This window comes from Panthera onca, chromosome B1 (genome assembly GCF_046562875.1).
Source record: "Panthera onca isolate mPanOnc1 chromosome B1, mPanOnc1 haplotype 2, whole genome shotgun sequence".
NCBI classification, from domain to species: Eukaryota; Metazoa; Chordata; class Mammalia; order Carnivora; family Felidae; genus Panthera; species Panthera onca.
The window spans coordinates 43904425-43929777 of record NC_138342.1 but is presented as its reverse complement, the minus strand read 5'-3'; the positions used below and the strand labels follow the sequence as shown (position 1 = coordinate 43929777).

Here is a 25353-nt window from a genome sequence, read left to right as displayed (position 1 = left end):
TTAGACAATTAGATAATCCAATGTGTATCTTTTGGAAGGCCAGCCCCAAGGGACCAGACTCAGCCTGTACCCATGTGTCCAGAACTGGGGCCACAGTTGGACTTTGTTTTTCTAGAAGTCAATGAAGTAGTAGAAAAAGCACAAAATCAAAAGATTTTTTGAGCATAAAAATCTGAAGTCAGAGACCTGTATTCATAAAGCATTTTTAAACTTTTTTTTTTTAATGTTTATTTATTTTTGAGAGAAAGACACAGAGCATGAGCCGGGGAGGAACAGAGAGAGAGGGAGACACAGAATCTGAAGCAGGCTCCAGGCTCTGAGCTGTCAGCACAGAGCCCGACGCGGGGCTCCAACTCACGAAAGGTGAGATTATGACTTGAGCGGAAGTTGGATGCTTAACCGACTGAGCCACCCAGGCGCCCCCCCCCCCCCTCCAAGACCTGTATTCATATTACAGTTCCAATACCCACTAGCTGGGTAACCTTAGGTAATACTTGCCTTTCCTTCTCTAAAAAAATGGAAATAATAGCACCTCCTTTGTATGGTTGCTGTGGTAATTCAATAAGACATTCTCGTACCTCAAAGTTGGTAAATGCTAATTTTCTTCCCCATCCCTTTTCCTTCTAGCCTCTAGGTAACTTATGGGAAAGAGTGGTGAAAATCATTAGTGACAGCCATCAAGACATTAGTGAAAGAAAGTCCTGTGGAAGTGAATATCGCATATGTTTGCAGTTTTATTCCCCTTTATTCTTTGTTACTCCTACAGTTTGGGACAGAAAGAAAGAAAAGAATTATGCTCTCCTACTAAAGTTGGCTCCGTTCACCTACACGCAATCTGTTTGGCAAAATTCCTCCAGGCAGAGAGCGGCATCTTGCTGCCTCTTTTGTACAGATACCTCAAGCTCTGAGGATATACCCCTTGCAGAAAAATTGCTTTCCTTAGGCATCCTCTCTACCAGCGGAGAGTAGAACTTGGGAACCACTCGTGGGAAAAACAATCCTGTTAGCAATGCCAAGGATATAACATCGACTCAGGTTTTTCTCGGTTCAGTAGCAGCAGCTCTCCACGTTCAGCCTCCAAGAAAAAAGAGGCTATATGAGGAAGGTGAATTTGGACTAGAAAAGCAAAAATTTCTGAGATTTTTACACACATAAACTGTTTGTTGTTTGTTGTTTTTTTTTTTTCCCCAGCAGTTCACACAGAAATTCAAGAACAACACTGCTCTTCTGAAAGCTGTTTCAGGATTCCACGCATCTTGTTGACGTTTGGATACAAGCTTAAGCGGTGGTGTGTACCTGCTGGCTCTCTGGAAGGAAATAAAGCCCTATTTGTGGCACGTGCTGACCCCCGTGGTAAATACTGACACCATGGCTGGTTGCAAGCTACCAGCATGACATCACTGAGAGTGGAGTTGGGAACAGCCATGAGTAATTGGCTCTCTTGAGTTGGTGCAAGCTGGCTCTGGCACCCCACGGAGCTTGAGGCTCGTGTTTAGGGATAATAGCTACTGGCACATTCAACACTTGTTGAAAATAGACATCATCCAGTTCTAGAATTCACTGCCTTTCCCTCTGTGGCCAACATTTTGGTCATTGTTTCTCCCGCTTTTGGAGGCAGCTCAGTAGATTTCACGGCCACGGACCCCAGACTCCTTGACTTAATGAAGATTGATGTCTTCATCAGGTTTTGAAAAGGAGTGCTCGAACATTTTATTACCTGGTTGCTGGTGCCTAGTACTCTCTGTTCCATGGCCCATCTCCCCCACCTCCTGTGACACATTCCTGAAAGGGCTCCAGGAAAAAAAATGTTACGGCCTTGGCAGATCGGCGTTTTCTGATTGTGCAATGTCCTTCCTGAGAAACCCCATTCTCCAAAGACAGTCATTCTGAAATAGGAGCAAGAAATGGGGATACAGGTCAGCTACTGAGGGGACAGCAGAGGAGGCCAGATAACAGTGAACTGGGACAGAATAAATATGTGGGAAATGGCATCCGTGTCTGTCTCACCAGTTTTATAGGTTAACTGTCAGTATATATGTAATATAATAAATATTAATAATAACATGATAATATGATAATTTTCCCTGTCAGATGAAGACATTGAGACTCAGAGGACATAAATTATTTGCACAGAGTCACATAAATGTCAGTGACCGTGGAGGAACTTGAACTCTGTGTCCGATGCCCGTCTAGAGCTCTTTCCGTCAGACTGTGTGTATATATAGTTATCGGTGCTTTCTGTCAGCTCTGATTATTCAATCGCTTGTGCTAGGTGGAATCAGAATGGTCAGAACATTTAACAAGGCTGAGGCTGTATGGAAACCAATTTGGCGATAAATTTCATATATTGAAAAAAAGGGGGGTGGGAGGGGGGAGGGCGGGTGATGGGCGTTGAGGAGGGCACCTTTTGGGATGAGCACTGGGTGTTGTATGGAAACCAATGTGACAATAAATTTCATATATTGAAAAAAAGGGGGGTGGGAGGGGGGAGGGCGGGTGATGGGCGTTGAGGAGGGCACCTTTTGGGATGAGCACTGGGTGTTGTATGGAAACCAATGTGACAATAAATTTCATATATTGAAAAAACAAATAAGTAAAAACAATAAATAAAAAGGCTGAGGTTATGCTACTGTCTGAGAAGTTTCAACAGGCTCCTGGGGGTCAGATGTTGTCCACAGTGTATTTCAGTGACACATCACTTATCCAGGGCTGGCAGGGAAGGAGAGATTCTGCAAAAATAAAATGTCTATGTAATTGTTCACATACCTAAAGCTTCCACATTTCAAATGAAATCTTCTAAAATTACATTGCACATCACCCTGTGTTCTTCAACATAGAATGCCAAACATAGCTTATTTAACCTTTTCTTGTTGACTTAGGGCATCGTTGTAAATCTCAATGTTTTTGGGACTTTAATTTACAACCCTCCTAGGGCTTTACACTGTAAGGTTCCAGACTGCAATATTTTTTTGGAGTTCCTGTTTGTTTTTTGCTTCTCAATTGGTGCATTTACCTTTAAGAGTTTCTGCACTCTCTTCTCTCTTGCTGTTTCTAATCTGTTGAAGAGTGAGGCTCCAGTCCAAAGAGACTTGTTGACCAAGTAGGAGTAGATAGGTTTTAAATAAAGTCTTGGATAATCCTTCTAGGAGTAAACACTGTCTACTCTCTTTATTTTTAGGGGTGTGGTAAGGGCTTTTGCTGTGCTGTTCAGATTCTTTCACCAGACTAGTTCTCTTGCCACTCAGCTGCTCTGAGTGTTGGTGACCAATGGCTTACAGCTGCACCCTTCCCTGAAGACTTGCTCTTGGCCCATGGGAGCTGCTCCACCCAAAACTGCCTGCAGGTTGTCCCCTGACCTCTGGGTGTAGCTTGCAGACAACTACTGATGAAGCAGTATAAAAGCCCAGCCCCTTTGCCTCCAGGTAGGACAGTTCCATGAAGCCACCCTTGTCCCAGAATTTTTCATGGGATTGAGTTAAGGGTGGAATACAGCTGAACCATGTCCTCACTTCGCTTCTCACACGCCCTTTCTTCCCCCCCCCCACCCCCCCTTACAAGGTCTTGCGGTGAGAATTTGCCCAAGACCGCTGTCTCAGCCTTATTCCAGGGACTGTAATCTGAGACAGGCTCCCCCTCCTCCTGCTTTTCATATTCTCGGCTATACCCTGGATGGGTAAGGTAACAAAAGATTTCTGATCTCTTTCCTGTCCCTTCCCTCCACCCAACACTAATTGAGGACAGGCTAATCATGCAATAAAGAAGGCATAATGAGAAAAAAATAACTTCCCCAGAAGATGTATTAGAAATTCACTAATTTGTCAAACTTTGACTTGAAGCCTACCTTATGAGTCACTGGGCTAGGGTCGGAGACACCAGATATAAAACACACAATTTCTTGTTACCTCACCCTTCTGAGAAGTTCACTGTTGGATGAAACCAACAAGTAAGTAGGACACTTACCACATATTGCAATGAATGCTGTTATTGAAGTCAGAACTCATTCATTCATTCAAGAAATATTTCTTTTTTTTTTAAATTTTTTTAAGTGTTAATTCATTTTTGAGAGAGAGAGACACAGAGTGTGAGTGGGGGAGGGTCAGAGAAAGAGGGAGACACAGAATCTGAAGCAGGCTCCAGGCTCTGAGCTGTCAGCACAGAGCCCAACACACGAGCCTACAAATGGTGAGATCAGACCTGAGCCGAATTCGGATGCCCAACCAACTCAGCCACCCAGGCGCCCCCAAGAAATATTTCTTAAGCATCTATTGTGTGTCAAACTTTTGGGATCTAGACAACCTGGAACAAAGGACCGTAGAGTCCAAAGGTTGGAGACCATCTGATCATTTTTAGTTTGGAATTGATATCGGAGTTGTTCTGGTAGAGTGAGCAGGAGTTTACCGGGAAGGTTAGGGAAAATGTCCTGAAAGAGTGTGGTGTTTGGGAGAACCGAGGAGAAGTTTATTGTGGCAGGAGATGAATAGGAGGCAGAGAAGACAGGGATGGATGTGAAGACCTTTATCTGCCAGGCTAAGGAGTTTGGGTTTTATTCTGTAGGTAATTTGCCAAGAGAACCTTATGAACCTAGGGATATGGCCATGAGGAATATGATTGTCATATATAGGGTGAGTTGAGCAGGAAGAAGGATGGAGCTCTCAGCTGGACAAGCAGAAGCCTACATCAGGCTTTTGTGTGTGGTGCCCAAACTGCACAACAGTCTAATGGCCTGTGACATCATGGTTTCGCTGTGGTGCCTGTGGCCCAAGGGGTGTCACTGCCAGGGAAAAAATGAATTCTTTCAGTTCTCCTGAAACTTTGAAACTCTTCAAAGTTTGATCTGTGAAGGAACTCATAATTTTCCTGCTGAGTGCTCCTTATGTTAGAGGAGGTTGGCTATCTATTTAAGACCTGATAGGATCAAGAAACATCCAAGAGAATCTCTTTCCCCAGACCCCTTACACTGTCATTGTTGCCAGAAAGGCTAAAATTGCAGAGTCCTTCCTTATGACTCACCAGGCTCTTGTCCAGCCCTGGGCAAGGGGGCAGGGGAAATCAGTGGCGAAGGGAGGGCAAAGAAGAGGGATGATGCGCTCTCTGTGGCACAGTGGGGATATGGAGGCAGTGGGGGGTGGGGGAGGTGCTGAAAGAAGGAAATTAGAGCTTGAGGAGGTAATATACATTTTTCTTCCTTCCAGTGGGCAAGTTCTGTCTGCTTGAATTCATATGAATCACACTTGAGACCAAGTATATTGATTATTTTATTACAGACTAAGTGATTCCTGCCTTTGTTCGCATTTTTTCCTGATGGTAACAACAACAGCAACAACAAGTATTGTTTGAGCCGCACTACAGGCTCAGCAATGTGCTAAGAGCTTTGACTATATTTACCTCATTCAATTCTCCCCCAAACCAATGCTCAAGGTGTTCTTAGTACTCACTTATCATGGAAGAGGAAATTAAAGCTTAGGGATGTTACTGAACTTGCTCAGAAACACAGCTGGGGTGTGGCATACCCGGGTCAACCCGCCTCACTCCACAGTCAGTACTTAAACTACTGTGCTACGTGGCTTTTCCAGCCATGGCTATCTGCTCCTTCTTCCGCCATTTCAAATGCTTTTTGTCTTTCAAGGCCCAACTCAAGTTTCTTTCATTTACTTAACTGACATTATTGGGCACCTTCTGTGTGTATTGTGTCCTTGTCCTCCAAAGAGCTTCCCCACATGGATTTCTACATTCTTTAAACACCTTTGAGTTTTTAATGTAGAAAGCGAATCCTATTATGAATAGATACGTACTGTTCACTAAATGTTTTCCATGACTTTGTTTTGTTTTCTTTCACCAAAGATTGTAAACAATCGCCAGGTCAGGATCAAGTCTTCAAGGTCCCTGTTTTTCTCAGCAGCACCCAATCCCGTGCTGGGTGGATGTGGTAGGAAGCCCCTGGCTCTTAACCAATCCAGTGACTGCATTTTAAGGAAAAAGAAATGCATTTGTGTGGATCTGATAAGATCTGAATGTTATCTGGAGAAGAAGATGCCCCTTAAGTGACAATCAGCTATGTTTACCATTGAAATCCATAGCAGCAAGCCAAGATAACTGTCACAGAGTCTGTGGACAGAAGTTCATGAAGATCACTGCTTGACAGGTCAGGGTAAAGGTCTCTTTCTTTCAAAATATGTGAAGGGGCAGGAAACGTGTGCACCAGGTGTTTCGCGTTCATGGCTGCCTGGGAAAGATAATTCTGTCTGCTCGATAAGAACATTGTGCTCTACACACCAGGTTGTTTTTCCAGCAGCTATTTTCTGCCTATAAAAAAGAGCATCGCTGGCTCTCAACTTCTTTCCGCAAATCCCTTGGGCTATAAACAATAACAAAAGGTATCTTATATTTATACAAAGCTGTCCTCAGAAAAGCTCAAGGACCCAAACGAAGCTTGTTTTCATATATGAGTTCTTATATAATCCCCAAGGGGGAAAGAAGAAGAAGGTGACAATTTAGTTAGGAATGCTGTCATTCCCAGCTAACAAAAGGGAAAAGTGAGTTCTGCACAACACGCTCACGGTCATGACAAGGACAGGAAGTCCTTCTTCCCCACTTCCTGTCCAGGGTTCTGCAAACTGGGCCACTGCCTTGTCCAAAATCTGAAAGACACTGGAGGGGAAATATTGGGAGAGAAAGCCCAGACACACAAGAAGCGTTGCTGCAGTCTCACTGCCTTTAGTGACTCTGTCTTCCCTGGTCAGGATTTTGCAGCTGCAACGGAGAGTGTCCCTCTTGTCCTTGGTAGAACTCATCCTGGGGAGAAATTCCATCACCCTCATTAGGAGTTATAGCTGTATCACAGTAGATTTAGGAGGTCTGGGTGGTTTGGGGAAGAAGAGCCATCTGAGCAAAGGGCATTCTGTAAATATTTATTGCATGCTTGGATACAGAGATGAGTAAGGCATAAGCCCTGCACTCAGTAAATGCATCGTCTAGGAGGGGAGATAAACACAGGATAAAAAGCTCTAGGAGTGCTGGATGAATACAATAATGGGAAGGCAGTTATTTTGGACTCTGAATTTGAGTCAGGATGCTGTCGGGCAAGGAGGGAGGCATTTTGGTTGGAGCTTGAAGGGGAAGCAGGAATAGTTTTAAGGGATATCTTCTACCCTGCATTGAGGTGGTCACTCTGCATTCAAATCAGCTGAGGAGCTTTTAGAACATACCCTACCCTTAACTAATTGGATGAAATTGATCTGAGTGTAGGCTGGACATAAGTCCAGAGCTCCTAGGTGATTTCACTGGGCAATCAGGATAGACAACCAGAGAAAGAGCACCAGCTTTGGAATTAGACAGCTCCGTCGCAGCACCTGGTGATCTTGGGCAAGGGCCACTGGGGAGCGGAGCAGCGTGGGTCTTTCACAACTTCACTGTTTATTTCCCCCTACTTCTACCCACACCTGTGAAGAAACTCTGCCATGGGAGAGTCCCTCTTTGACAAACTTTCCTTGACAGAAAAACTCTGGATTGGGAATCAGGAAATCTGGGCTCCATCCCAGCTCTGCCACTGAGGTGCTGCGTGGGTGTGCTGAGTCACATAAGGAAATACAACAAAGACACTTAGAATTACTGTTTGCAAGACACTGTGCTAGGTACCCCAGGCATCTCTAGGTCTCAACTTCCCCATCTGTTGAGGTTTCTAGATCAGTATCTCTAGGTCATAAAGTCTACTTAACAGGCCATAACCAGAATTATTTTAAAAGAAAGGTATAAAACATAGTAGAAAAACATAGAGTATGGCAAGTATTGTGAAGTAAAATTTCATTTCAGTTATTTATGCATGTGTTTACTGGGTCACGATGTAAAATATGTCTCATGTTGTGGGTTGGAAGTTAAAAAGTTTGAGAGTGCTTGCTTCAGCAGCATGTATACTAAAGCTGAAATGAGAAGATTAGCATGGCCTCTCCACCAGGATGCCATGAAAATTCGTGAAACATTTCTGTCTTTCTTTATGTTATGTGATTTTTTTTTTTCACCACAATTTTTAAAAAATGTTTGAGAGGGGCGCCTGGGTGGCTCAGTCGGTTAAGTGTCTGACTTCGGCTCAGGCCATGATCTCGCGGTCCATGAGTGCAAACCCCGTGTTGGGCTCTGTGCTAACAGCCCAGAGCCTGGAGCCTGTTTCGGATTCTGTGCCTCCCTCTCTCTCTCTGACCCTCCCCCGTTCATGCTCTGTCTCTCTCTGTCTCAAAAATAAATAAATAAACATTAAAAAAAAAAAAGATTTAAAAAAGTGTTTGAGAAATCTGGGGTTAGATGTTCTCTATGGACACCTCCCTTCTACTCGATAGCCCGTGACTACTCTAGCCTACGGAGAACTCTCCTTTCTGTGAGAAACCTCCTTTTACTTAGTATCATGTAGTTCTGGCCTATCATTTCTTTTTTAAAGAGGGAGACAATGTGGTGTAGTGGTGAAAAGCACCCTCTTGAGTTAGCCAAGTCTATGTTTGAATTGAATTGCTTCACTTATTAGTTGAACGACCTAGAAAATGTACCCAACCTTTCTCTGCCTCGGGTTTCTCATACGGATGATAACACCGAGGACAGATGATGCTAATAAGATTAAATAAGATGGTGTAGGTGAAACTCTTAGTGCAAATGACCTCGTTCCCAGAAAGTGCTCCAGTGTATGGCAGCAATGATCTGACTTCCTGTCCCACTCAGATTTTAAGGCACAGTCTATAATTTAGCGCCTGGCATATACAAAAGTGTAAATACCGTATGCTTATCTGATTGGAAAAACAAGGATTTCGGCCTCATGGCCATCTCCCTGATGGTGGAGAACAGCAGTTCTCTGTTGGCTGCATTACCATACAGGTCTTGGGAGGAGGGGCAGGGCATTCTGTGTGTTCTCTGCCTATGCCTCCCTTCAGCCTTTTTCTCTGATATGGTCAGCTGGTCCTGGGAAGATAAGCAAAAGGAGGCACATCCTGGCTGTGATTTCTTTCAAGGATCCCAACGGCCATGACATCTCAGTGCCATCAAAATGAACAGATAGATGGAAATTAAGGATCTACTGTACCACAGACGGGGGCATCTCTGTGAGAAGGCTTCAGAAAGAAGTACAGGAAAAAGAAATGAGGAAGAGCTGGTGGTCAAAACCCTGAGAAACGAGGTACAAGATTCAGATATTATACCAGAATCAATGGCCCTAATCAAACAGTCAACAAATAAGCAACTCATTAGGTCCTAATTGCCTCAGAAATAGGCTGGGAACCAAGGCTTTGTCTTGTAAATGATTCATTTCAGAAAATGCCCACTAATCAATTACTAGGACTTCTGTGTAATAGTTTCCCCAGATTTATAGGTGGTGAGCCTGTGAATTGGATCATTGATTCTAGAATGAGATAAGCAGTAACACTGGTAACCTAATCTACTTACTCGAAGTAGCTACCAAGAAATTAGGTGCCCTTAGTAGAAGCCAGCTCATTACCGAAGAGTGAAAAGAAACCCATTCATCATGGCAGAACCTCACACCAGCCCAGTCTCCCTGGAGCATTCAGCTATGCTGAGAAGATGTTGATGGAGAAGAGAGGATAATGACCCATAAATAGATATATGGGAACGGAGCAGGGGGTGATGAGGGGGATTGAGGGAAGCCTTATGAGATCACGCAGGAAAAAAATGGGCCTTAAAATCACAAGTACGTTAAAGTACAGTATTACAAGGACTATATAAATAGTGTTACAAAGAATAGGACTGTTGAAAGTAGCCCTCGATGCTAGTGTGGTTTTTATCTGGAAGAAAACTTCGATTGGAAACTAGCGAAAAAGAAAAGAAAATGTATGTGAATAATGCAGCCCCACCTAAAAATATGTTACAAACACAATGGTTTTTCAGGAAAGAAAAGGCAAGGATGCCTGGAAATAGCTGCATCTAATCAGCCCCCATCCCAAGCAATCAACTGAAGTCCAGGAAATTCCATATGTAACCAGAAGAATAGACATCCTGGAGCATTTTGCCACAGTTAAGATTAGCGGAAACAGACCCCCATCAGCACTAGTAACAAAAAAGAACTAAAGGTGAAGAAGCTGCTGCAGATCCCTGTGCCTCCCTTCTGGGAAGGCGGTGGCCTCCAGGCGGCAGGGATGGGACAGAGGCCAGTCCTCGGGGCTGCACCAACAGCCCTTTGCCCTGAGACCACCCCTTCAACAGCAGTGCACATGGCTGTGGTTCTCCGGGGAAAATAAGAAAAAGTGGTGAGGGCTCAGCTTATCTTCCTGATTTATTCTAACAGTCCTTAAAAATGTTTGTTAACACAGCAATGACTTATGATAAGCACTTTTGGGGTCTTGTTTAAGAAATCATTCTCTCCCCAAAGGTCACAAAGGCCATTCTGCCATTTTTTCTTCTAAACAATTTCAAGTTTTCCCTTTCACAATGAATTCTTCCTTCTCTATGGGGATGAAAGACAAAAAGCACAAACTAAAAAGGAAAAGATGAATAAGTTTCACTTCATTAAAATTAATAACTTTTGCTTACTGGAAACATCATAAAGACAGTAAAAAGATCAGCCACAAACTCTGAGAAAATCTTGACACCACATCTGACAAAGAAATAGGATCCAGAATATATAATGCATGCCTGCAAACTATTAAAAAAAAATGTCCAGAAAACATGATGTAATTCACAAAAATAAATATAGATGACAATTCAAGATACTAAAAGATTCTCTACACTGTTAGTAATCGGGGAAATACAAATTAAGATCATAGTGAGATATCATTTTAAATCCACTAGATGGACAAAAAATTATGAAGTCTGATAATACCAAATGTTGGCGTGGATGTGGAAAAACAGAATCTTGTATACTACTAGTGGGACTGTAAAATAGCACAGTTTCATTGGAAAATAACTTAGCATGTGTAGCACAGGTAATGATGACATTTCTGTGGCCCAGCAGTCCCACTCCTGGGTGTGTACCCTCAAGAAACTCTTGCACGTGTGCATCGGAGACATGTATAAGACTGTTCATAAAAGCACTGTCCATATTTTCAAAAATAAGCAGAACTGAGCAAATATTGTTTGGGGAAAACTGCATTGCAGTCAACTGTTTTTTTTTTGTTTTTTTTTTAATTTAATTTTTTTTTTTTAATTTTTTTTTTAACGTTTATTTATTTTTGAGACAGAGAGAGACAGAGCATGAACGGGGGAGGGTCAGAGAGAGAGGGAGACACAGAATCTGAAACAGGCTCCAGGCTCTGAGCACTCAGCACAGAGCCTGACGCGGGGCTCGGACCCACGGACCGCGAGATCGTGACCTGAGCCGAAGTCGGACGCTCAACCGACTGAGCCACCCAGATGCCCCTGCAGTCAACTGTTTTTAAAAAACAAGGGTATGATAGGGGCTCCTGGGGGGCTCAGTTTGTTAAACGTCTGATTCTGGATTTCGGCTCAGGTCATGATCTCCCAGTTCATAGGATCGAGCCTTGTGCTGTCTCTGGGCTAACAATGCGGAGCCTGCTTGAGATTCTCTCCCTCTCCCTCTCTGTCCCTCTCCACTAGCACTCTCTTGCGCGCGCTCTCTCTCAAAATAAACATTAAAAAAAATAATAAAAACAGGGTATGATAAAGACAAAATTCAGGAAAGTGGTTATGTTTGAGGAGAAGGCAGGAGAATGGATATTGGGGAGGAGGGCGCAACTAATTTCAATTATATTGTCAATGTTGGGATCTTGTGTTTGCCGGTGGGCTTATGTATATTGCACATATTCCATTGCAGGCACAGAATATTACATAATAAATTGCTTTTCATTTGTAAAAAACAAACAAACAAACATGGGTGAACAAAGAACAGAAGTTTCTACTGGCTCAGGGCCAGAAAAATGAGATCTTGGTAACATCAGTCTCACTAAAATACGGGAGGAAGGTCATTTGGGAAGTGATGGATTGCTCTGTGTCAGGGAGGGTCTGCCTAATGTGTGTGCCCCTGGAGGTCCTCCCAGAACATGGGCAGCTGGCCTTGTGACTAGGGCCTGTGCCCAGGCTTACACCCTATTATTCAGGTTGGCAAGTGGCCTGGGTGGACAAGTGGTGATCAGTTATGGAAAAGACTTGCCACTTAGCAGATGAGTGTTGTATGTGGTGAGATCTATTTTAGATAATTTTTCATGCATGAAAACTTTTTCATGCAGAAAAAGGGCTGTTCTGGGTGGAGCAAGCCCTTTTGATCCACTAGTGGGTATACTCTGCTTTTCACCTTGACTGCATAAATTTGACATTGAACTAAGGCTGTGTTTTTCAATAGTTATCATTTTGAATTGTTATTCTAAAGACTCAATACTTGGGGCTTGGTGCTCTTGGACTTTGCAACCCCAGAACTACTCATATAGCTGCAACCCTTTTTTGTTGCTATTTGTATCTTTAACATATTTGAGTCTTACCCACTCCCTTACAAGGAGTATAAAGTGGCAGGATTTTCTAAATCCGTATTTTGTTCGTCCTTGATGTCAAAACTTGGCAAAACAAGTGCTTAATAGGTTTTTTATTTTGAAAAAAATTAAAAATGCACAGGAAGTTGCAAAAATAGTACACAGAAATCTCAGATACCCTTTACTCAGTGATTATACCTTACATAACTATGGAACAATGTCAAAACTAGGAAACTGACATTGCTGCAATGTGTGTATACAGTCGAATGTCATTTTATCATGAGTGTAGATTCATGTAACCACCATCAGAGTCAAGACGCAGAACTGTGGCGTCATCGTAAAGATCTCCCTTTATAGTCATACCCAGTCCCTCCCCACCATCCCTAACCCCCGGCAGCAGCTAATCTGCTTTGTATTTTCATAATTTTGGCATTTTTAGGTTATATAAGTGGAATCGTTTGGTATATCACCTTTTGAGATTGGCTTTTTTTCACTCAGCAAAGTGACCTTGACCATAGAGTTAAGTCATGCTTTTTAATTGACTCTGCCAGCCTCTGTCTTTTATTTGGTGTATTCAGAACACTTATATTTAATGTTATTATTGATATGTTAGGGTTTAAGTTATGTTTTTATTTTAAATTTTATGTTTTTACTCTATTTTCTTTCTGCTATTCAGATTGTAATTGTTCTATCTCTAAGCACTAATTCTTTCGTCTGTCCTCTCTATTCTGTCGTTGACCCCATCCAATGAGTTTTATTTTATTTTATTTTATTTTATTTTATTTTATTTTATTTTGAGAGAGAGCTAGCAAGAGCATGAGTCGGGGGAAGGGTACAGAGAGAGAGAGAGAGAGAGAGAGAGAGAGAAGCTCAAGCAAGCTCCATGCTCAGCATGGAGCCTGACACAGGGCTCGACCCCATGACCCTGAGACCATGACCTGAGCCGAGATCAAGAGTTGGACACTCAACTAACTGAGCCACCCAGGCGCCCCATCCAATGAGTTTTTAAATATAGATTATTATTTTCTTTAGTTCTAAATTTCTATTTGATTCTTCTTTATATTTTTTATTTCTTTACTGCAACTTCATATTTTTCATTTTTTCAGGTACGTTTGTAATTGCTTTTTGAAGCATTTTTGTGATAACTGCTCTAAAATCTTTGTCAGATAATGTCAACATCTATGTAATTTCTGTGTTGGCATCTGCTGTTTGTATTTTCTCATTCAAGCTGTGATTTCCCTGCTTTTTTCCCTCCCTGGTTTTTAGTATACTAAGTAGTTATTTTTTAAATTTTATCTTGGATATTTTGAATATTATGTTATCAGATGCAATATTATTTAAATCTTCTCTTTTAGCAGGCTGCCTCTGATACAGCGCTGGTAGAGGAAAGTGGACACTGTCCCACTGCTATCTGGTGGGAAGAAGACCAGGTTTTCCTCTTGACCTCTGTGGACACCGAGAAGCATGGTATCTCATTACTGCTGGGTAAAGGTAGGAGATCAGACTCCTTACCGGGCCTCCAAGTTGGCTGGGAGCCGAAGGGGCACCTTGATATTGTTCCACTTGGCCTTTGATAATGGTGGTGGGACCACAGTTTTTTCCAAGGTGTTTCCCTAGAGTGCAGTAGTTATTGTCTAAACATTTACTATCTTGTTAGGTTGTCCCTTTCCTGCTCCTTTGTAGAGAGAATAGACTTTGGGGAGGACATTTTTTGTCGGTGCCCACTGGCACTTCCTGGTTGTCAGCTTCTCCACCACCCACCATAAACAGGAAAAAGAAAACCCTGGAAATTTACCCCTGTGTCATTCCTTGGGTCATGAGGTCCTTAGACAGTCTGCCTTTTCTCTAAAGTTCAAGTCTTCTTATATTTCTTTTACATATAATGTTCAGTGGTTTTAACTCTCTAGTGGGAACAATAGGGAGACGTGCATCTACTCCATTTTGTCCTGGAACTAGAAACAGTGAATAGGTTTTAGTTGAATGGATTGGTGAATCTCTGCCTTCTTTTCTATTTCCCAATGTTCATAGAATGGGAAAAAGCATACTAGAATACATACTAGCTTGGAAGAAGCAGAGGGTCACCTTTATAGACATGGTAAGAAGTTGATAGAAAGTCCCTTTTTTCATCCAGAGATAAGGCCACATACTATTTTTTTGTTTGTTTCTCTCTTTAAACCATCACACTGCAAAAGCAAAACAACAACAACAACAACAAAAGAATCACAGCAGCTGGATCTATGTTGAGAAGTCCTATATCATCATAGTTCCTGATTCCCTGTATGTAATTGGCACAGTACACAAACAGCACAGGCACTTGTTCTAGTCACTAGAGATACAGCAGTGAGCATAACTTGGTATTTTGACATTTGGCAATAATGTGATGTGGTGTGGTCTTCATTTATCATAATGGATACTCAATGGGCTTTTTCAATCTGGAAACTTCTTTCTTTAGTTCTAGAAACTTTCTTATTTTATTTATTTCCTAATTGATTTCCCTCTATTTTCTCTTTTGGAACTTCTATTTTTGGGATATTGAACGTACTCTTTTGATTTTCTATTTCTTGCCCTTTTAATTCTCTTTGGTTTTCAAATCTTTTCTTATCGTCTCTCTCATATTTTATAACTTTGTGTCTTTTGAAATATTTTTCTCAATTTTATTTTCAGATGTTTCATTAATTTTTTATTTCTGCTCTCTTACTTTTAATTTCTAAGATTTATTTCCTTATACTATCTTATACAAAGATAGTCTTACACCATCTTTTTCTGGTTTTGGTATCAGATTATAATAGTTTCATGAAATTATGTGAGTAGTTTTTCTTTCTTTCTTGTTCTCTGAGTCTGTGCAAGATGGCCATTATCTGTTCTTTGAATGTTTGTAGAATGCTCAAGTAAAATGCTCAAGGACTAATTTTTACTTTGTGAAGAGATTTAAAATTATTGATTTTATTTCTTTAATAAATGCAGGATTACTTAAGTTATCTATATCTTCTGGAGTTATTTTCTTTTTTTCCTTTAAATTTGTTCTTGTTATCTATGTTTTCAAATTTACTTGTTATTGATATTCACTGTTAACCTGCCAATCTATTCTGCATTAGTAATTACATTCACTTAGTTATTTTAAACATCGTTAATTAAGTCTTTTTTTTTCTCTTCTCAGTTTAGTCAGAAGTTTGTTGATTCGTTAGTGTTTTGAAAGAGTCAACTTTTGCTTTGATAATATTCTCTTTTTTATTTAATTAACTTAAGCTTGTACAGTTACTACTTCTTGCTTTCCACTTTACATATTTTATGTTTTTCTATTACCATGTTCCTAGGTTATGTGCTTAGCTAGTTAACTTTTCAGTCTTTCTATTTTAGAAAAGCATTTAAGTTTCTAAATTTCCCTCTAAGTTTTGCTGTGACTATCTCACACGAGTTTCATTATCTTTTCATTATAAGTATTTAACATTTTTCCTTATAATGTTTTTGACTAAAGTTATTTAGGAGAATGTTTTTAAATTTCAAAACCAAAAGAGGTTTGTGTTCTTAGTTTGTGACATAATTATATTTTATTCAGATAACTGTTTTATATAAATTCTGATTCCTTGAAATTTATTGAGATTTATTTTATGCTCTTCCACATGGCCAATTTTCATATGTATTCTGTGTATATTTGAAAATAATGTAAATTTTCCAAAATTTATATGTATTGTTCTATAGATGTCCATTAGATCAAGACTGTTAATGATATTGCTCAAGTTGATATTTTTACTGGTTCTTTTGTTTATCTGGTCTCCCACTTACAGAGAAAGATATATTAAAATCTCTCATTGGGCTGATAGGTTTGTTAATTTTATAGTTACTACACCTTGCTAATAAATTTAACTTTTAAAAAAAATATGTAGTAACTCTTTGTCTTTAATATTGTTTTGTGCCTCAACGTTGATTTTATCTGATGTTGACTTAGCTTTTATTTAATATTTTCATGATAATGTTTTTTCATTCTTTTACTTTGAACCTTCTTGTGTCCCTAATTTTTATTTTTAAAAAATGTTTATTTATTTATTTTGAGAGAGAAAGTGCATCCAAGTAGGGGAGGGACAGAGAGAGAAGATCCCAAGCAGGCTCTGATGCAGAGCTTGATCTCACAAACCATGAGATCATGACCTGGGCCAAAGTCGAGAGTCGGATGCTTAACTGACTGAGCCACCCAGGTGCCCCTGAGTCCCTAACTTTTATTTGGGTGTCTTGTAAATAACATATAGGTGGATTTGTTTCTTTATCCAGTCTGACAGTCTTTGACTTTTAATTAAAGAATTTATGCATTTACCTTTATTGTGATTACTGGTATATTTGAATTTATTTTGCCACTTATATTGTGTTTTCTCTTTACCTGTTTATATGTCCTTTCTTTTTTATCATGTTATTTTGGATTTAGTTTTTTTTCCTCATTTAATTTTCCCTTAAATAATTGGAAATTATATCTCTATTTTTATTTTTAAATGATTCCCTAGAAATTATAGAATGGATTTTAATTTAGCAAGTCTAAATTTCATTCATTCATCTATTCCTTTCTCAAATGATATAAACAACCTAAAATGCTTTAATTTGGATTAACCTTTCCCAACTTAAGAGTATTTACTATAATTATCCAATACTTTACTTCTTCTAGTCATTAACCTCTCAAATTACAATGTTGTTTTAGATTTACCCACTTATTTAACATTTTCTTGTCTCAGCATTTCTTCTTGCATCTCAGACTTTCCTGGGGCTCATTATTCTTTCTTGTGTACATCTCCTAGAAATTCCTTTTGAAAAGGTCTTTCAATTTTTATTTTCTGAAAATGTCTTGATTTTATTCTTGTTATTGATGGACAATTTCTATGGTAATATCATTCTTGATGGTTATTTCCTTTCTGCTTAAAAAATTCCATTATGTTCAGATTTTTCATTGTACCTGTTTGGAAATCAGATGTCAATCTAACTTGTTCCTTTGCCAGCTGCTTTTAAGATTTTCTTTCTTTTTCTTTCTTTTTCATTTTCTTTTAATCTTTTTCCTTCCTTTTCCTCCATCTCTCTCTCTTCTCTTTCCTTTCCTTTCCTTTCTTTCCTTTCCCTTCCCTTCCCTCCCTTCCTTCCTCCCTTCCTTCTTTCCTTCCTTCTTTCCTTCCTTCCTTCCTTCCTTCCTTCCTTCCTTCCTTCCTTCCTTTGATGCTCTGTAGTATCATTACAATGTAAATATAAGTTTATTTTTATATAAGAAATACAAGAAACTTTTATTTCTTTTTATTCATTTTTCATGGGATTCATTGATTCACCTGAGGTTTTCTGTCTTTTGTAAATTCATAAAAATTCTTAGTCAACATCTCTTTGAGTACTGCCTTCTTCTACATTTTCTCTATTATTTATTTCTTGTACTTTGATTCGATAATGTTAGATATCTTAATTATAGTCTCCATGTCTTCTTTCTTGAATATACATGTCCATTTTCATTTTTTTCTTTAAAGTTTAATAGCCTAAAAATTTCAGATTTATGTTAGTCTTATAAGTAAATGTATTCAAATATTTTTGATTAAGAGCATTTTAATCACAAACCAGCATATGTTACTGCAAATCCAGTTAAAATCTTGCACAATGGAACCAACGGCAGCAATAGTTGAGCTCTTACCCTAAATGTATTTGGTGCACACTTCTTGAACTTTCTCAGTATCTGCAGCATTGAGTCCAGATTTTCTTTTGGTATACCTTTGCATTGGGTCCAACTTCAAGCTCAGGGATGGGAATTCTTCCATTATAGCATAACATTTACCTACCAATATCTTTACAAATTGGACTTGAACATTAGATTTGCAACAACATGTTTGTTTTTAGAATAATTTTGGCTTGTACAATTTTACTTTCAGCGATATGTGTACACAGTCACATCTAATTCTTTTTGAACAATACATAACATGTCTGTAACAATGGCTGATTCACAACTCACATAGATGCCCCACAATCCTATATCTGTGTAGGAAGTATGGAAAGACTGGAAGCTATGGCAGAATTTGCCATGACAGATGAACTTGGCTGGCTGGCCAGATAAATTTATTCCTTCTCTGCAATGGCAATTCTTAGTTGCCAATCAGCGTATTTACAACTATGAAAGAGATTGTATCTGGATGTGCCCAACCAACAGCTTCAGAAACAGCTCTTGCAAGATGTGCCAAAGCCAATCTTATTATTCCTCGTTCAATTCTTACTTCCTATGAATTTGCAAGTAGGCAGACTTTGTATTTCTCTTTTGTGTGTAGACAAAAAGTCACCAAAATGAAACTTTGCTAACTCAAGCTGTTCATCATAGGAAAATCCTCCAGTTACAGCAAGGACTATTCTTGGCCCTTTACAATATGTGGTTACATAGTTCACTAAGTCTTTATGATTTTTAGGTTTGATATTTTCCATTGGTCCCCATATTGCCCATCCAAGTGCAGTATTTTGATAAGTCGTGACATGTAGATAATAAAAAAACAAGTTCTTATAAATTTGCTTTCACGTCCTTCCATACTTACGTTCAATCTCTGTTTCTCTGAATGTACTTTTTTTTTTTTTATTATATCAACAAGAATGTCTAAGGCTCTTGGCAAATCTTTAAAGAATTTTTTGGCAAAGATGTGGTCTACTTTCTGGAGGTATAGGTATTGAAATAAACACCCATGTTTTCATTTGAAGTTCCAGATCTAATTTAAGTCTCTTTTGGATGCCCTTTAAATCCGTATGTTGTAGAGAATAAAATATTCCATTATTCATCTTATTTTAATTTAAGTTTCCAAGATCAATCAGTCAGAACCCAGCTGTATATGTCAAGAACCTAGAGCCTTCAGAGGCAAGTGAGTCCATTTCCAAACATGTTATTCATGTTTTGTAAACATCTAAAACAACTTGTGTAGTGGCCTGTGTATTTCACAATCTGTTCTTTTCAAATTATAATGACTGCCCAATGGCACCTCTGACCAGAAGCTTCTCAGTGAAACACCAGAGCCATGGGCAACAGCAGTGTTCAGATGTCCACTGTTACCCTCCCCTCTCCATGGTTTAACTTCCAGTTAATTTTTTTTCAATTTTGCTTTCCCTCTTCTGCTTATTGAGTAACTCTCCAATTCTTTCTTCCAGTTCATTAATTCTTTCTTCCATTGTATCTAATGCTATATTTGTCTACTGAGTTTTTCATTTCATTCATTATGTGCGCTTTTTTTCATGTGGAAGTTCTATTTGGTTCTTTTATCAAAGCTATCTGATCATATTTCATAGTTTTCATACCTTGTTATACTTCAAATATTCTTTTTAAAAAATAAGTGTATCAAACTTGTTTATTTTATATTTCTTAATTGATAATTCCAACATCAGTCATTTTTTGTAGCTATATCCTGTTGTTTGTTATTTCTACTTATTCTCATTTAAATGACTTGTTTCCTCTTGTGTTTTATATTTTTATATTTCAATGCATTTATAATTACCTGAGGAAAATACTTGAGGCTTCAGTTTAAGGTATGTGTGTATACCTGGGAAAGCATTAGTAATCTTGAATTACTTTAAATTAAATTTTAAGTTAGGTATTTGGGGACCACATATGTAGTGTGAATTCTAGATTCTCATTCTAAACCCTCATGAGAACCATTTGTGAATAGGAATTTTAGACTCTACTCAGAATCAAGATTGAGACGAAAATATTTCTTTACTATTTTCCTTTGTGGGAAAGACTTTCTTCTTTTGGTTTACCCTTGCATTAAAAATGTCACCTTCTGGGTCCTGGCCTATTTAGGGATTATTTTTTCCTCTCTTCACCCTGTTGAGAGCCTAGGGATTGCATCTTTACTCCTGCTTGGTTTATATTAAAATAAAGACTATAGGCTACCAGGAATAAGTAAATGTCTTCAGGGTCCCATTGCTTCCAGTGGTTACCTCTGAAAACTTGTGCTTTCTTGTATTTTTAGATTCGATGATTTCCATTATTTTTCCTAACAGCTCATTTAAGCATTTTACATTTTTTATCAAGCATTTTTAGGCACTGTAAACCAGGGGGATTCTTCATGATATTTATTCCCTAATATTGTGGGAAGTGGAAGTTTGGGCAGTATTCTTAAATACTCTAATTCACAAAGTTTCTATTACAAAGTAAGCTAAATTGAGGAATTGATCAAGTTCTCCTCCTGCCTCAATAAAAAATCTTCTGAACACATCAGACACAAATACCTTAGCTTTTGGGGCCAAGTTATCATTGTACCTTATTATAGCAAGGTTGCTACTGTCCCAGTGCAACCCTGGACAACTTGTGCCATAGAAGACAGACTAAATATAGAGAGAATGATAGGGAACAGTGTCTGGTTCGTGGATAAGCACCCAGCATCAGTTACTTATTTGGAGCTTCAAAAACCTAATGAAGTGGGTAGCACTGCTTTCATTTATAAATAGGAAAACTAAATCTCAATGATGTTAAGTAACTCATCAGAAGGACACAGAAGGAGCTGGAACGTTCTGAAAGATCATCCAGGAATATCTTCTTAGAGCAGGCCTTCAGGGGATCCTGTAAGTCAAGAATTTACTCATTTATCAATACATCCAGGCACCCATTTGTGAATTCATTCAGTAAGCCCTTCCTGAAAAATTTTCCTTGGGCGCGACACTGTGCTAGATACTGACATACAAAAATGAATAAGACAAAAAGCTTACGTTCTCATATGGGAAGACATATAAATAATCATAATATATTGCAGTGAGTTAAATGATAGGGATTATGAGAACATTGTGAGGGGCATCACCACTGAGAGCAGCTCATGTAGAACTTTGGGGTGGGAAAAGGGAAAGTGGTTGCTGATTGAAATGGGTGGTAAGATAGAGGTAGGAACATCAATGGCAAGTAAAGATGGAGCAGTCTTTTAGGAGCTGGCTGATAATTTTTCTCTAAAAAAGGGAGGGAAATAATAACTTAAAACTACTGCCTTTGAAAAAGATTTATTCTTTTTTTAAAAAATTTGCTTAACGTTTATTTATTTTTGACAGAGAGAGAGAGAGAGAGAGAGACAGAGCATGAGTGGGGGAGGGGCAGAGGGAGAGGGAGACACAGAATCCAAAGCAGGCTCCAGGCTCTGAGCTGTCAGCACAGAGCCTGATGCGGGGCTCGAACCCACAGACCGTGAGATCATGACCTGAGCCGAAGTCGGATGCTCAACCAACTGAGCCACCCAGGCACCCCGAAAAAGATTTATTCTTTACAGCTACCAGTACAAAAGCTGTTGCAGTTCAAGTTTAGCCACTTGCTAGATGGAACAAATCAGTAATGGTTTGGTTATCCACTTGTGATCTTTTCTGGAATTGAAACATCACACAGAGGAAAGACTTGTCTAGTACAACTGCTTATAATTGCACTTTCCTCTTGATTGTTCAAGCCCTTCTATCAGGAGTTCTAATCCAATTTTCTCATACCCTATCTCCCTACTGGCCAACAAAGTTTCCATGCTGGGTCTTGCAAAATTAAGCTATAAGCTTTTCTTCCACCAAAGGTTCAAATCTGAGCACGGATGTCAGAGTTAATCCAGTTACCCTGGCATTCTTAAACCCTTAGAAAAGTAGATTTGTCTTGCTGTCTTTTTAATGGTGTGGAGTTTTCCTCTACTCAGCAATTTTCTTCACTTTCTTCATTATACCTAATTGGGTTTATCTTTGTCTGAACCAACATGATGGACAGACCTTTTGGCAAGTGGACTGTGTTTATTTCTAGGGCTTAAAGTGTGGGTCATAGACATTGCTAGAGACTAAATATCCACTGGGAATCCTTATCCCACTCTAGCTGTTTGTTCTGAAAACAAAACTGTCATCAATGACCCTGGAAAACAGAACCTGGAGTTTTAAGGATGTTGTAGAAGTTACATGATATTACAGCTAAACCGAGTATGCCCAGTGGTGTTAATTGGGGTCAACTTCCAACACGCTTTTGAGGTCTGATTGGTACCACTACAGCCTAAGTCTCTTAAAGGCTGCATACTTATCAGTAGTCTAACCCAATCCCTGGTCTTTTAGATAAGTCACTTACCATTATAGTTGAACATAGAATTTGATATTGGGGTCTTCCCTCCCTAAACTTTTGCTGAATGATTGCTAATGAGAACTTTATATCCATAATGCTTGGGAATACAGTTTGGACAGGACAGAAAGACATGTATCAAATCCTCACTCTAACACTTTTTAAAGATATGGCCTTGGGCAAATGACTCAACCTTCAATAACTTCTTCATGGGCAAAACTGGACAATAGTGTTCACCTCAAAGGTTTCTTGTGAGGACTAAGTGAAACGTATATAAAGCACCTAGCATGGGGCATGGCTTAGAGTAAGTGCTCAATAAGTAAAGTAAGGCATGTCATTCTGATTTCCTTACTAACAAGGGCATCATGTCTGAGGTTTTACCAAGAATAGGTTGCTAACTGATTGCCAAGAAGAGAGAGACTACATATTTAGGTTTAAGTTTTTATGGAGAGTAAGAATGACAAGTCCACCTGGAAGCTGGTAGACTGATTCCCTCCACTCACCTCTGCCCAGTCTTTGGCAAACACTATGCAATATCGCAAGAAATATCAAATAAAGGGGAAGACCTTCAGAAGGTGAGAGAAGTTGAGATTATGCCATTGTTTTGCAGCCCTGGTCCTGTCTGTTGCTGCAGCCCAGGTCCATCATCCCCCATTGTGAACAGGTCTCTGTCACCTGTAGTGCCTCTTCGCTTCTCACTCCAGCATTCTTGAGATCACTTTGTCTCGTGTGCCTGAAGTTGGGTCCTACACTTAAGGAGCTCTGCTGGGGGTGGTGCCGAAGAGTGACGTTAAGAAGAGCCCAGCCACATTTGTGTGCCGATGCCTAGGAACGATGGCCACGAGACAGAACCTCTGTCCTCAAATTGCTCACCACGGTTCACTACATGAGACAGACCAGCACACGGGCAGTGCCACACAGCTTTTATGTAAGATTCTAGGAGCCACAGCCTACCCTCTGGGGAGGCCAGAGATAGGAACGTCCATGCTCAGAGATAAAGGTGTGAATAAGGAGTCGATCAAAGGGGCTGACACGTGTGCCCATGCGTGCACGTGCCCCTGTGTGTTTAGTGGGATATAAAGCAGGGGTGGGAAGGTGAGGAAGAGACGAGAGAAGGAGCATTTGGAAAATGCTTCTGGTGTGGAGATACATGTTATGCAGTGGTACTCGGAGGTGAGAAGAGCAAGGGATGTTTGAGGAACTCTTTGCCCAAGTGCTTGGTGTCTCACCTCTCTGGTGGCTTGCGAGGGGGTTCTGTTGCCTATTGGAGATTCCCTGGTGACCTGCCCAGCAGCAGTGTGGAGGATCCCTCTTCTCTGAAGACCCACTGTGAGAGCTAAGTCCTTTTTTCACTTCGTCTCCTTGGTATTTGTTTCTTCTCTTCTCTCCTCCTCCTCCTTTACTTCCCAAAATGTTTCTACTGCAATTCTGTGCTATGTCGAGGAGTTTGCTGCCACGTGGGGCTCTAAGGGAACCGCAGGTCAGGTCTGATCTCACCATTTGTGGGCTCGTGTGTTGGGCTCTGTGCTGACAGCTCAGAGCCTGGAGCCTGTTTCAGAATCTGTGTCTCCCTCTCTCTCTGCCCCTCCCCTGCTCGTGCTCTGTCTCTCTTTGTCTCAAAAATAAATAAACATTAAAAAAATAATGATATAAAAGAAGGGGTTTTTTTAGGGTGTCTGGGTGGCTGACTGTTTAAGCGTCTGACTCTTTATTTCGGCTCAGGTCATGATCTCACAGTTTGCCAGTTCGAGTCCTGCCAAGCCTGCTTGACATTCTTTCTCTCCCTCTCTCTCTGCCCTCTGCTACTTGTGGGTGCGCACGCTCTCTCTTCCCTCTCAAAATAAATAAATAAACATTTCTTTAAAGAAGGTTTTTCTTTAAGCTTCTGTGTTCAGAAAAGAAACCAGTGTTTTTTTTCCCTATATCCCAGTTCTGTCTCTCAACTTCTGACTAAAACTGTTTTACAGTGACCTGAATCTTGGCTAAGAAAAGCATCCATAATCCACCATTCACAGAAATATCTCTGCAACAATGTCAATCTCCCTCCTTCTTTCATTTTCTCTTTCTCTTTCTCTTCCCAACCTCTCTCCCCTCTGTCTCCTTCTCTCTAGCTCTCTGTCTCTCTCCCCTTCTCTTCTCCCTCCCAACACATGCGTAAGTTCGCTTTAACTGTCTCTCTCCTCAACTTTCAAAGCTTTTACAATGACCATTGTATGTCTTTCTAAAAGTGTAACCAATATGTATTGAGATTCTAATATGCCATGTACTATATATACATATATATTCATATATATAAACTCATTTAATCCTTGAAAAGATCATGAGAAGTAAATGTGATTATGTCTACTTTTTTAATGAGAAAATTAAAGATCAGGGGTATAAAATAATTTGGCTAAGATCACCAGCTAGTATCTAGCTGAGAATTCATTCGAGTCTGATTCAAAAGCCCAAATCAAGTCTGACTCAACAAGAACACAATATTTCTTTTGTATTTTATAAATTATTTTTTTCTGATTATGAAATGTTGATGTAGAAAAACTGAAAGATACAGAAAAACAAAGATACACTACATCCTAACTTACTATTAACATTTTATGGTTTGTGTTCGACTTTATCTTACACAGTCTTAAATATATATATTTACAAAATTAGCACATATAAGTGTGTGTATATATTTTTCCAGCTTGAGATATATATAACAATACACACACGTATAATCTTGTGTAAGTTTAGGGTATATAATGTGATAACTTGATGCACATATATATTGCAAAATGATTACCAAAACAATGTAAGTTAGCACATCTATCACCTCACATAATTATCGTTTTTTGTACAAAATTTTTGGTGAAAATATTTAAGTACTACCTTCTTATTAAGTATACAAAGTCTGTTGTTAATATA

The 25353-nt window shown here is 39.6% G+C and overlaps 2 pseudogenes; one reads left to right on the top strand and one right to left on the bottom strand.

Annotated features, from left to right (window-relative positions):
• Positions 1 to 7886: 7886 nt before the first annotated feature.
• On the top strand, positions 7887 to 7987 carry LOC132693454 (U6 spliceosomal RNA; annotated as a pseudogene).
• A 9960-nt stretch (positions 7988 to 17947) lies between these two features.
• On the bottom strand, positions 17948 to 23493 carry LOC132693106 (mitochondrial-processing peptidase subunit beta-like; annotated as a pseudogene).
• Positions 23494 to 25353: the final 1860 nt, after the last annotated feature.